Source organism: Carassius auratus, chromosome 8 (assembly GCF_003368295.1).
Source record: "Carassius auratus strain Wakin chromosome 8, ASM336829v1, whole genome shotgun sequence".
In the NCBI taxonomy this organism is placed as follows: Eukaryota; Metazoa; Chordata; class Actinopteri; order Cypriniformes; family Cyprinidae; genus Carassius; species Carassius auratus.
In genome coordinates this window covers 13148471-13158986 of record NC_039250.1, presented here as the reverse complement: position 1 = coordinate 13158986, position 10516 = coordinate 13148471, and the positions used below count along the sequence as shown (strand labels likewise).

At 36.1% G+C, this 10516-nt stretch overlaps 1 non-coding gene across 1 annotated transcript; it reads left to right on the top strand.

The window, feature by feature from the left end:
* The first annotated feature begins 240 nt into the window (after window positions 1-240).
* Window positions 241-313, top strand: trnaa-agc (transfer RNA alanine (anticodon AGC)). Its single transcript has one exon. It is a non-coding gene; the product is annotated as a tRNA-Ala (tRNA).
* The last annotated feature ends 10203 nt before the right edge of the window (window positions 314-10516 follow it).

Sequence of the window (10516 nt, the reverse complement as noted above, 5' to 3'; positions counted from 1 at the left end):
TAAGTCTGATAATCCCTCTTTCATGGACTCCTCAATGCGTCTTTTACAGTTTTTGGCCATCTTTGCCATATTTTGGTCTACTGATCTACACGGTTTTATTATTGATGTAAGGAAATCTTGAATTAAAAGCTAAAGGTTAATTTAAGTATGTACTTAGTGGAAAGAATAAACGTGTATTCAATATGCAACATAAATACGTAGTACGTAGTAAATTACGTAGTGCAGTACGCACTGTGCGTAGGGGGATTAGCTCAGATGGTAGAGCGCTCGCTTAGCATGCGAGAGGTAGCGGGATCGATGCCCGCATCCTCCAAAACTTTTCAAACAGCGAGTAAGGAGATATTGGAAAATATGAAAAGGAAATAGTCTCACTAAAATATATATTCTAAAAAATATATAAAAGCTTGATTATCAATATTAAATTTTCAAAAATATAACATCGTAGATACTCGACGAACATTAAAATGAGTAAATTTAAAGCTTTTTATTATTGTTTACTCACACTGATCTACTGTATGTATGACTGGTTAAACTGCCAACAATCAGTACTAATTTTACTAATCCCTACCAGCAGAGAGCACCATTGAGTCATTAGTCAAACGCGATTAGTTTTAATGTTAACCATATGTAAATATTTTTTTAGGTGGTCAAGCATCACATATTAAAACCCAATTTGATTGTGTTTGCAGATCTATCTCTATTCAAGCTACAGCTTTAAAAAAATGAATGCATATAGTCATATATAAGGGAAGTGAGTTTCTCCATATGGAATAAAAAGAGTACTTGTGTGTGATATAAGGCAAAGTAAACAAGTATGTATCACACTCATGAGAAGGGCATGCTGGGATTTTTTAATTTGTGGCTGCATAACCCTTTATGTGACAAGGTAGTACCAATGTCTGTAAAAATGTCACCGTTCACTAAACTTGATCCCATCTTGTTGAATCATATTTCCAATGCAATTGTTTTGAAAGCTGAAAATGGGTCAGTATCACTGTAGGGTGCTTTTTGGTGTCCTGTACATAAATAATTCATTTGCCATGAAATCTTGGTCTGGGTGTGTAATATTTAAGTTTTAATATTCATAACAAAAGCATTACTTTGCTCTTTAGATACATTTTCTAGAGTTTTTTGTTTTGTTTTGTGTAAGTTATGCATGTTATGTTATATGTCCCATACACTGGTCATTAAATTTGAATGATATTAAAATATTGTCAAATCATAAAATGTAAAAATGTTGTTCTCCTAATAATATTTTGTTTAAGAGATTAAAACAATATATAGATATATAAACAATTATTATATATAATAAAAATGAAGAGTTTGTCCATGTCCCTTGAATGGTTGTCCACCCGGTCTTATTGGGGAATCCACCCATTTAAGAACAGGCCATTCCCTTTAGTGACTTCAGGGCAACAGTTTTTTTTGTCTCCTCAGTGGTGGGAATTTCAATGACTTAGGTGAACAAGTAAATGATTTTTCAACTGTAAAATTTTCTTTGTATGAGTTTGCTAACTTGCTTTACCAAAGCTTAACATGTTCACCCTTTCAGCATAAACTATGCCAGAAGTGATTAGAATACAGTACAAACCCGATTCTAAAAAAGTTGGGCAACTGTACAAATTATGAGTAAAAAAGGTATGGAATAATTTATTAATCTCATTAACCTATATTTTATTCACAGTAGACTATAGATAGCATATCAAATGTTGAAAGTGAAACATTTTGAAATGTCATGCCTTGGCACATTGGCTCATTTTGGATTTCATGAGAGCTACACATTCCAAAAAAGTTGGGACAGGTAGAAATAAGAGGCCGGAAAAGTTAAATGTACATATAAGGAACAGCTGGAGGACCAATTTGCAACTTATTAGGTCAATTGGCAACATGATTGGGTAAAAAAGAGCCTCTCAGATTGGCAGTGTCTCTCAGAAGTCAAGATGGGCAGAGGATCACTAATTCCCCCAATGCTGCGGCGGAAAATAGTAGAGAAATATCAGAAAGGCGTTTCTCAGAGAAAATTTTTATAAATTGTACCACAAATATGTATATTAAAATAAGTTTGTTACAATTCGATCATAATTTTTCATTTGCATTATATCTTGCAATTTTAGTAATTGGTTTATTGTTGTTGACAGACATATGTACAGTAGGACAAAATGATGACCGCATCGATGGCAAATCCTTCAGAGTTGATTGTTTATATCTGCGTCCTTTTTGTGCAATACAGTACAGAATACATCCTGTAAGTATAATAATTATTACCACCTCTGCTATTACAACTGTAATAAGATCAATTCACAATCTATGAAGCCAATTAGACAAAATAATTTAAAAATTCTAATTTAGAGTTTGTTTCTACATTTCTGCTAGATGTCCAACTAATGGATAGTATATTCAAGCTGCCAACACACTGGTTGTGAAGAACCCTTTCCAGAGAAATATAAAAAGAAATCACTGTGTAAGTTACTTTTTTTTTTTTTTTTAAATCTATTGATTTATCTATATCAACATAATCACACACAATATTGTAATAACAATATATTATAATCTTTATTTGCTGGAAAATTGCATTCAGTCAAATTTGTGTTTTAAGCACACCTGACACATCCCTAAACCTGAAATGTAAAGCAGAACGTGCTCCACTTGCAGGTTATTGTTGCATATGTAAGCACACTGCCACTGCCATATGCATAATTTATTTTTACACTGTTAATCAATTTTACATTTTCACTTAGTGCAGGTCAATGTAAGGAAGATACTATACTACAGATATTTAAATCTTTTTTGTATGTACTCCACTTTTTCACTGCCTGACCATCATCTTAATGTTTATGCAGTTCAATGTTTTCATTATTTTTTTTTATATATCTAAAGCACCTTGTTCAATAAGTATTTAGATGTTTCTCATATCTGTCACAGTCTAAGCATGATCTGTTTCTGTTTTTCTGATGAAGGAATCTTTTGTTGGGGAGGATTCAATGTCTGTTGAGGCCCATGTGAATGTGCTACAAAATGGGTATGGGAAAACACATCCAGACACCTGGACTTTCAAAGACCACACGACAGGAACATTCTCCTTGGAGACACTGAGAAAGCACGGAAGGAATATCTGTGGAGGATGTACTCAAAAAATACACATACTTAAGGACTCCTGCTGGAGTGAGTATAGTAAAAAAAAAAATCAACTGTAAAATATCTTGTTTTAAATATTTTTCTTCTGTACCCTTTTAGCCCATCTGTTAAACATTTTAAACAATAGTTTTAGAAAACAATGTAAGATTTATCAGTCTGTACAAGAACATGAAATGCATCGTATATTGTGAACCTTACACTCTAAAAACTGCTGGGTTGAAAACAACCCAATTTGGGTTATTTTGACAACCCAGCGCTGGGTCAAAAAGGGACGAACCCAGCGCTGGGTTATTTTAACCCAACCAGTTGGGTTATCATATTCAACCCAGCCTGCTGGGTTGCCTTTTTTATGGTTTAAAATGACTATATTGCAGGGTTTCAAAAACCAGAGCGGGTGTTTTTAATCACTGTATTTCAGATGGAAAACTACTGTATTTAGAAAATGTTCGATATCATTTCGCATGTGCTTGATAAGGTAGCGTTTGCGAGCTCAGCACCGCTCTGCAGCCGTTACCGGAGAAACCTACCTCTCCCGCTCTTAGCGCCTCCTGCTGGCAGAAAATAAACTCGCAGAGTGCAGCCATGTGGGGAAACAATGCATTTCTACATTAAAATAAACCCAAAATTGAGCTAGGCATTAAACCTACAAATGTTGTTCATTTTAAATATCACTTTTACACACAAATAATAATTATCAAAAGGAAAATATTTATTAAAAACAAGAGAAGTCAAAAAGTAACATGTTAGAAGAAATGCAGAAAAGGATGGCATTAACAGCTACAGAGTTCATAAACAAAGCATTGAACATGTGATGAATATGACTTAAGACCAAATTGGACTTTGTTCAATTGTATATATTGTATAAAAATATCCGAAAACACATACAATAAATTTACAATTAGTTAGGTTTTTTTCCAACTATTCTGGCATGACAGCACACAAATAAATCACAACATTAACTTTGATATTATAACATTTAACAGACGCATGTGTGTGTGTGTGTGTGTGTGTGTGTGTGTGTGTGAATGTGAGCAGGTGTATGAATGACAGAGTGTAAACTCTTCTACTAAACAACACAGAAAAAGCATTTAACTTTAACAAATTATACACTTACAGTTTGTTTCATAGTCCATGAATACAGATCATGCATCACGGTCAATTTTCATGATCTCTTTAGCATAACTGATGTAGTCATGAAGAAACCCCATCAGCACAGCATCTGACATCTTCTACATCATCCAGGGCAGCGTCCTCCTTTAAAACCACCGCTGCATCAGTTTAGAGGAAAGAAGATTCTCCTCTCTGACCAGGATTCATCCCAGTCACCGCCTGTTCTTCATCAGTGGCCTAAGAGAAACATATATGAAAAAATAAAACATTTAATTAAACTATCCATTTTCAGGTAGAGGTGTATTCACATCCGTAAGGATAGGTAAATAATCGGTGTTAAAGTTTCAACACTTTGTGTGGTTGTTTAATGTCTCAGTCCACCTCAGCGCTCCAGGAGGCTATAATGGCAGCACTAGTGTGAGGACATGCAATATTGTTTGAATAAATATTGCTTTCAGAAAGCTTCTTTACTGAAACATTAAAACAGACATGACATTCACATACCTCACAATATTCATGTACATGGAGGGCTGCTCTTCAAACCGTTAGTTCAACAAATAATTAAAATGGTCATAATTTACTCTCCCCATGTTTTTCCAGACTCATACAAACTCATTTTTTTGGAAAACATATGAATATATTTAATATTCTCTTTTTGTGTCCTCCATTGCTGGTCTGGGAGACCAGTATTTTATTTCGAACATACATGTTTGCTATCATATAATTTAAGATGTATTCACATATAAATATCAGAATTTACTTCTACAATAACTCTATATTTATGAAGCTTGAAAATACTGATTATCTAAACTATAAATGGATTAACAAATATTATGAGAAAACTAAAAATATATTAATTTATGTTGTAAAGACAGACAAAAGTCTTATAGGTTTGGAATGACTTGAGGGCAAGTAAATTATTTTTTGTGTGAACTTTACCTTTAAGAGCGAAGACCAAGAATAATGACTCTCCAAATCAGACAACTCCAAAGTTGGTTTGAGTTCTGCAATAAAAAACACAGACATCAATGGTCTTAATGAAATGAGCACGTAATCACACTGTTGTTGCATCAAAATGTGAAGTAAACTGGCAGGAGACAACAGAAAAATGTATTTTCTAAAAATAACTTACATAAAATCTCAAAGGAATGATGCTCTCCCATGTCTCTTGCTTTTAACATCTACAAAAACAAAAAACAAACATTATTTTACTCTTTGTAAAACACAACAACAACTGACAACATGAAATTATGAAGTTTACGTGCCTTAAACGATCTTTCCCTCTCTTTAGAAGAAGCTGAGAAAACCACCTCCTCACACAAGCAGACTTGTGTGTCCTTAACTCCAGTTAGTTTGAGTCATCAATGGTTTCAATAAAATATTAACATATATATATATATATATATATATATATATACACACACACACAGACAAAAATGTGAAGTTAACAGGCAGGACACAACAGAAACATTAATTTTCTAAAAAAAAAAAAAGTAATAATAACTTAACTTACATCAGTCTTAAAAGAATGAAGTTATCTTGTCTCTGGATTTCAACATCTAAAAAAAAAACATTATTTTAGTCTTAGTAAAAATAAACATAACTTGATGTTATTCTGAAGTTTACTCTCCTTAAACCGTCTGTCCCTCTCTTCAGAACACCTCCTCCTCATCCTCACACAGGTCTGTGACTCCTCACACAAACAGCTTCTGTGTCTTTAACTCTCAGCGCGAGGACAATGAAGACAGGAGCTCGACAAGAAATATTACATGTAAAACATACTTTTAACAGTTACCACTTCAACAGCCTCAAAATAATTATGCTAGTCTTTACTACACAATGCCGTTTCCTTTAGGATGCAAACATACATTCAGTTTAACCGCGAAAAAAAGACAAATTCACATGAGCGTAACCGTGAGCATAACCGTCTGTTAACGCCTCAAAAAGTACAGATAACGTAAAATCTTATGTAAATATGACAAAATACATTCACAGATGTTATATTAAAAGTACATCCTCCGTTCAGTAACGTTAGATGAGGCAGTTAAGTCCTCCGTGTCTGAGGCGAAAACCGCGTCCGTTTTTTTTAAAATATATAACGTTAAGCTCCTTTGTTTCCGCCTTTCATAAAACCTTCCGCCTTTCATACAACCGGGTAAACAATAAAAGATAAACTTACATTTTGAATATTTACTTACCATAGTCTTTCACTCGCTTCTATCACGCTGAGAAAATGGCGGCTGCTCGCACTGGAGACGTAAGATTTTGACGTGACGTGCGTGCTCTCCTTCACATCCGCGTCCTCAACCCAGCCCCGCTGGGTTAAAAAAGAGACTTATTTTCAACCATGGCTAACAGTCAGATTCAGCGTATATTTATGATCCAGAGGCTGAAACTGAATGAGAGCAGCAGCAACAACTTGCTCCGAGCGGGGCTCGAACCTGGGTCTCCGGCATGGGAGGCGGATGCACTAACAAGGAGGCAGAGATATTTGAAGCAGTTTTACTCAACCACCTGCGGTTCCAACACACGATCGTGACCCTTTTTCGTTGGGATTGCATCATCCTTAAGAAATAAACGATACGCAAATCCGGCGTCAAACTGTGCATTGTTTGTAAAACAAGCATCTTCGAAATGCAGGGAACAAACAAAAACACTTGCACAACTCCATTGATACTCTGTAAAAATAAACTCCATCCACTGGTCCCTTAATGCTGTTTTTTTTTGGTAATCTGTGCAGGGTTGTCTTGCCCTGGCAACCAAAAACACACTTCTTTTTCTGACATTTCGCGACGCTCTCGCTCTGATCAGTGAATGTCTGTGCTCTCAGTGCTCTGCTATACGGGAGCGCGCGCTCTTCCGGGAGAAGTGCCCTTAGGACCCATATAAGGAAATTCCGCTCCATCTAACGTCACACAGAGCCATACTCGAAAAAAACTTTCGGAAACGTACAACATAATTTTTGAAACTTTGTCCATGTTTAGCATGGGAATCCAACTCTTTAACAGTATAAAAAAACTCAGTATGCATGAAATAGCATTTGACCCCCCCTTTAATGTAAAGTTAGTCAATATTCTTGTTAGAAAGTAAATGTCATTGTAAGGCTGGAGTCGGTCCATCTGGACTGAGGGATGAATTCTCCCAAAGAGAACAAAGGACTTTCCTGATAATTAACATTTGAACACTCTCCTGAACACCTTCCTGCAGAAGTAACACTGCCATTGTAGACGCACCACACCTAGCAGTTCACACCTCACCATCACACTCCCTCCTCACACTATGTTCACCATCCTTTCTCCCTCACCCATCCTACCTCCACTTGGTTTCACTCAGAATGGTCAATAATATAATGCTCTACATCAGGGATAGGCAACTCTGGTCCTGGAGGGCCACTATCCTGCAGAGTTTAGCTTCAGTCCTCATAAAAACTCACCTGCCTGAATCAATCTAGTAATCCGGTAAACACTGATTGCCTTGTTCAGGTGTGTTTAATTAGGGTTGGAGCTAAACTCTGCAGGACAGTGGCCCTCCAGGACCGAAGTTGCCTATCCCTGCTCTACATTAATGCAAGTTATATTTAATCATGTTTTGGTGTCAGCTGTCTCAGGGTGACTGGTACAATGGTCTCAACCTTACAAAAGAAGAATAAAAGATATTACAGATCCTAAGAGTTAAGAGATATTTTGATTACTGTAATGGGAGTGCCCCTTCTTAGGGTCCTCAATGTAAATTACCTTCTGTTCCCATTGATTTGTAAACCTCCCATGTTTTGGACCTAAGTTAATGCAAATTCCCCATAGACGGTTTCATTGGGCGCACATGCCTGGACCTAAGTTAACTTCCGGTCTGGGTTATATTGGTCTGGCTCCAGTGCCTTCTACAAACGCAGTTAAAGTCAATGTGATGAGTAGACTGAAGTTGGGCTCAGGTGGTTGTGCTGCGGGATGTGTTCCCCATACATTTATATATTTTTGGAGACTCACCACAATTTTAAAACTGATCGATTTTCAAAAAGGCTTCGTTGAATAAACACGAGTAACGTTACGTACTGCATGTTTAATAATAATAATTCCTTACATTTATATGTTTAAATATCAAAACGAGGCACGCGTGTTTTTATATCGCTGTATTTCTGAAGGAAGACTTGCTCGTTATATGCCTGATAAAGCCGCATGTGAGCGTACCAGCTCTGCTTTGATTACAGCTGTTACTGGGGAAACCTCTATTTCTCGCGCTTTATGTCTATGCTTTAAAACATCTTCTACTGGCAAATAATGAATTCGCATTTTCATTAAGTCCGCCTGATCCACACAGAAAACATATTTTTTTTGTTATCAAAAAACATCTACTCTAGAAGGACTTGGCTGTTGTTATTGATTCTATAGAGCATCACACTCCCGCCCACAGCTGGTGCCGGAAGTAAAAATTCAGTGCAATTTCTGCATTGACATTTGGGGTATAAGCCATAAAAACGTAACCATACATGGTACACTTAAACCAGCTACGGCTGTACTAAGCGATAGTATATGCTCATATAAACGCAAAAGGATCATGGGGCACTAACCTTGTTTTGATATGAATGTCTTTTATTCGCGATGTCTTGACTAAGAACTTCATTACCCGCAATCCCACAGTGATTGATTGGTGGAGCTCTTGTAACTGTCTGGTTAAACCCCACGAAGGTCTGTGAAGACTGAAGGTCATTAATAAAAAAATAAAATAAAATTATATTAAAACCTGTGTTGCGTTTTTGCACGGTAGATTTATCAATGCAATCATGATCTCCTTGGCTGCCATGAGAGTTTTGCAGGGAGGTTGGTAACTTTAGTTAGCATTACTTTAGCTAGGCTACTGTAGCCTTCTTATGGTATGAGTCATCAAGCATTTTATGATGCCACTGTCAAAACAATATTTAGCCTAGGCATACCTTTCTGTGCATTTACTGAACATGTGTGTAATGGCAACAACATGTGTTGACGACTGAGCGGTGATTGCAGTCGGGTACAAAGCACTGCACTTTGTTGCTTATCGTTAACCACTTTCACACACGCACACAATAAAAAATACACAATAATTTAAAAATCAAAACACAATACATATATAAAACACTATTTATTTACATGATTAATACTGAAAGAACTGCTATTACTGAACATTCACTATATATAATAAAATTCACTGGAGGAAAAAGTTTGCGCGGGCGGCCATCACCAGATTTGGAAGTCGTTCAAAAGGCTCGTTCGCGGCTTCAGTCAAATTCAATGAGGTGCGGTGGTTTATGGGATGAGTAGTTCCTGCTCTCGAAATGAAAATATGTACACACTCTTGTACCTTTGACTTTTTTGGGATTTTGTCTTAATTTTTTCACTTGAAATGATATGTTTGATATGCTTTCAGATATGAGTTCAGCCGTAGCTGGTTATCCTCACACATGCTCTAAAACTCTTTAGATACGGATTTTTCCGAAAGTCAATGGGAGAAATGAATGGGAAATTTACTTCCGGCAACAGATCTCTCTTGGGCTGTGGGCGGGACTGTGATGCTCTTTTTGGAAGTCTACCAGAAGTTAAGTTAGGTCCACAAAAGCGCGCATGCGCAGTAACCTTTGTTTATGTTGTTGCCGTTTAAACCGTCTATAGTTTGTTCATGCCTCCATTTGGGGGATGTTTTATCTTGGTTTTGTATTTAGAGGACTGCAGCAAAAGGATCAGGGTGATTTCTGTAGCCAGAAAGCCTGTAGTGTGTTGTGTGTCTCTTCACTTCATACTATGTATTTTCTAAGGTCAGGTGAGCATAATTTACTTTTAGATTAATCTTTGAGAATTCGATGTTTTATATTGATATGATTTGATATGTTTGAATTGGATATGTAATTGGCAGAATACATATTTACCTTACTGATAATAAATTGTTACATTTTATTTTATTCTTTTTTACTCCGTAATTATTGACTCTAGTAGATTACGTTGAATCCTTGTTAACAACATGAGCACACGAATGAACGAGTTAATATAAAATAAATAATGTCAGAATAATAGGCCTACTAATTAGAAACAGACGTAAAACCAATTAATTTGCATTCCAACCTAAATTCGATGTCATAATAAAATGGAGTCAGATTTGAGTTTAACCCAAAATGAATAACTCTACATGCTGAAAAGACCAAACACACATGAATCCTTCAGCCAGCACCAGATACCTTCCTTGGAACAAGTGCGTGGACCTTATTATCATTTTACTAACAAGAAATATAGTAATTCAACTGAACATT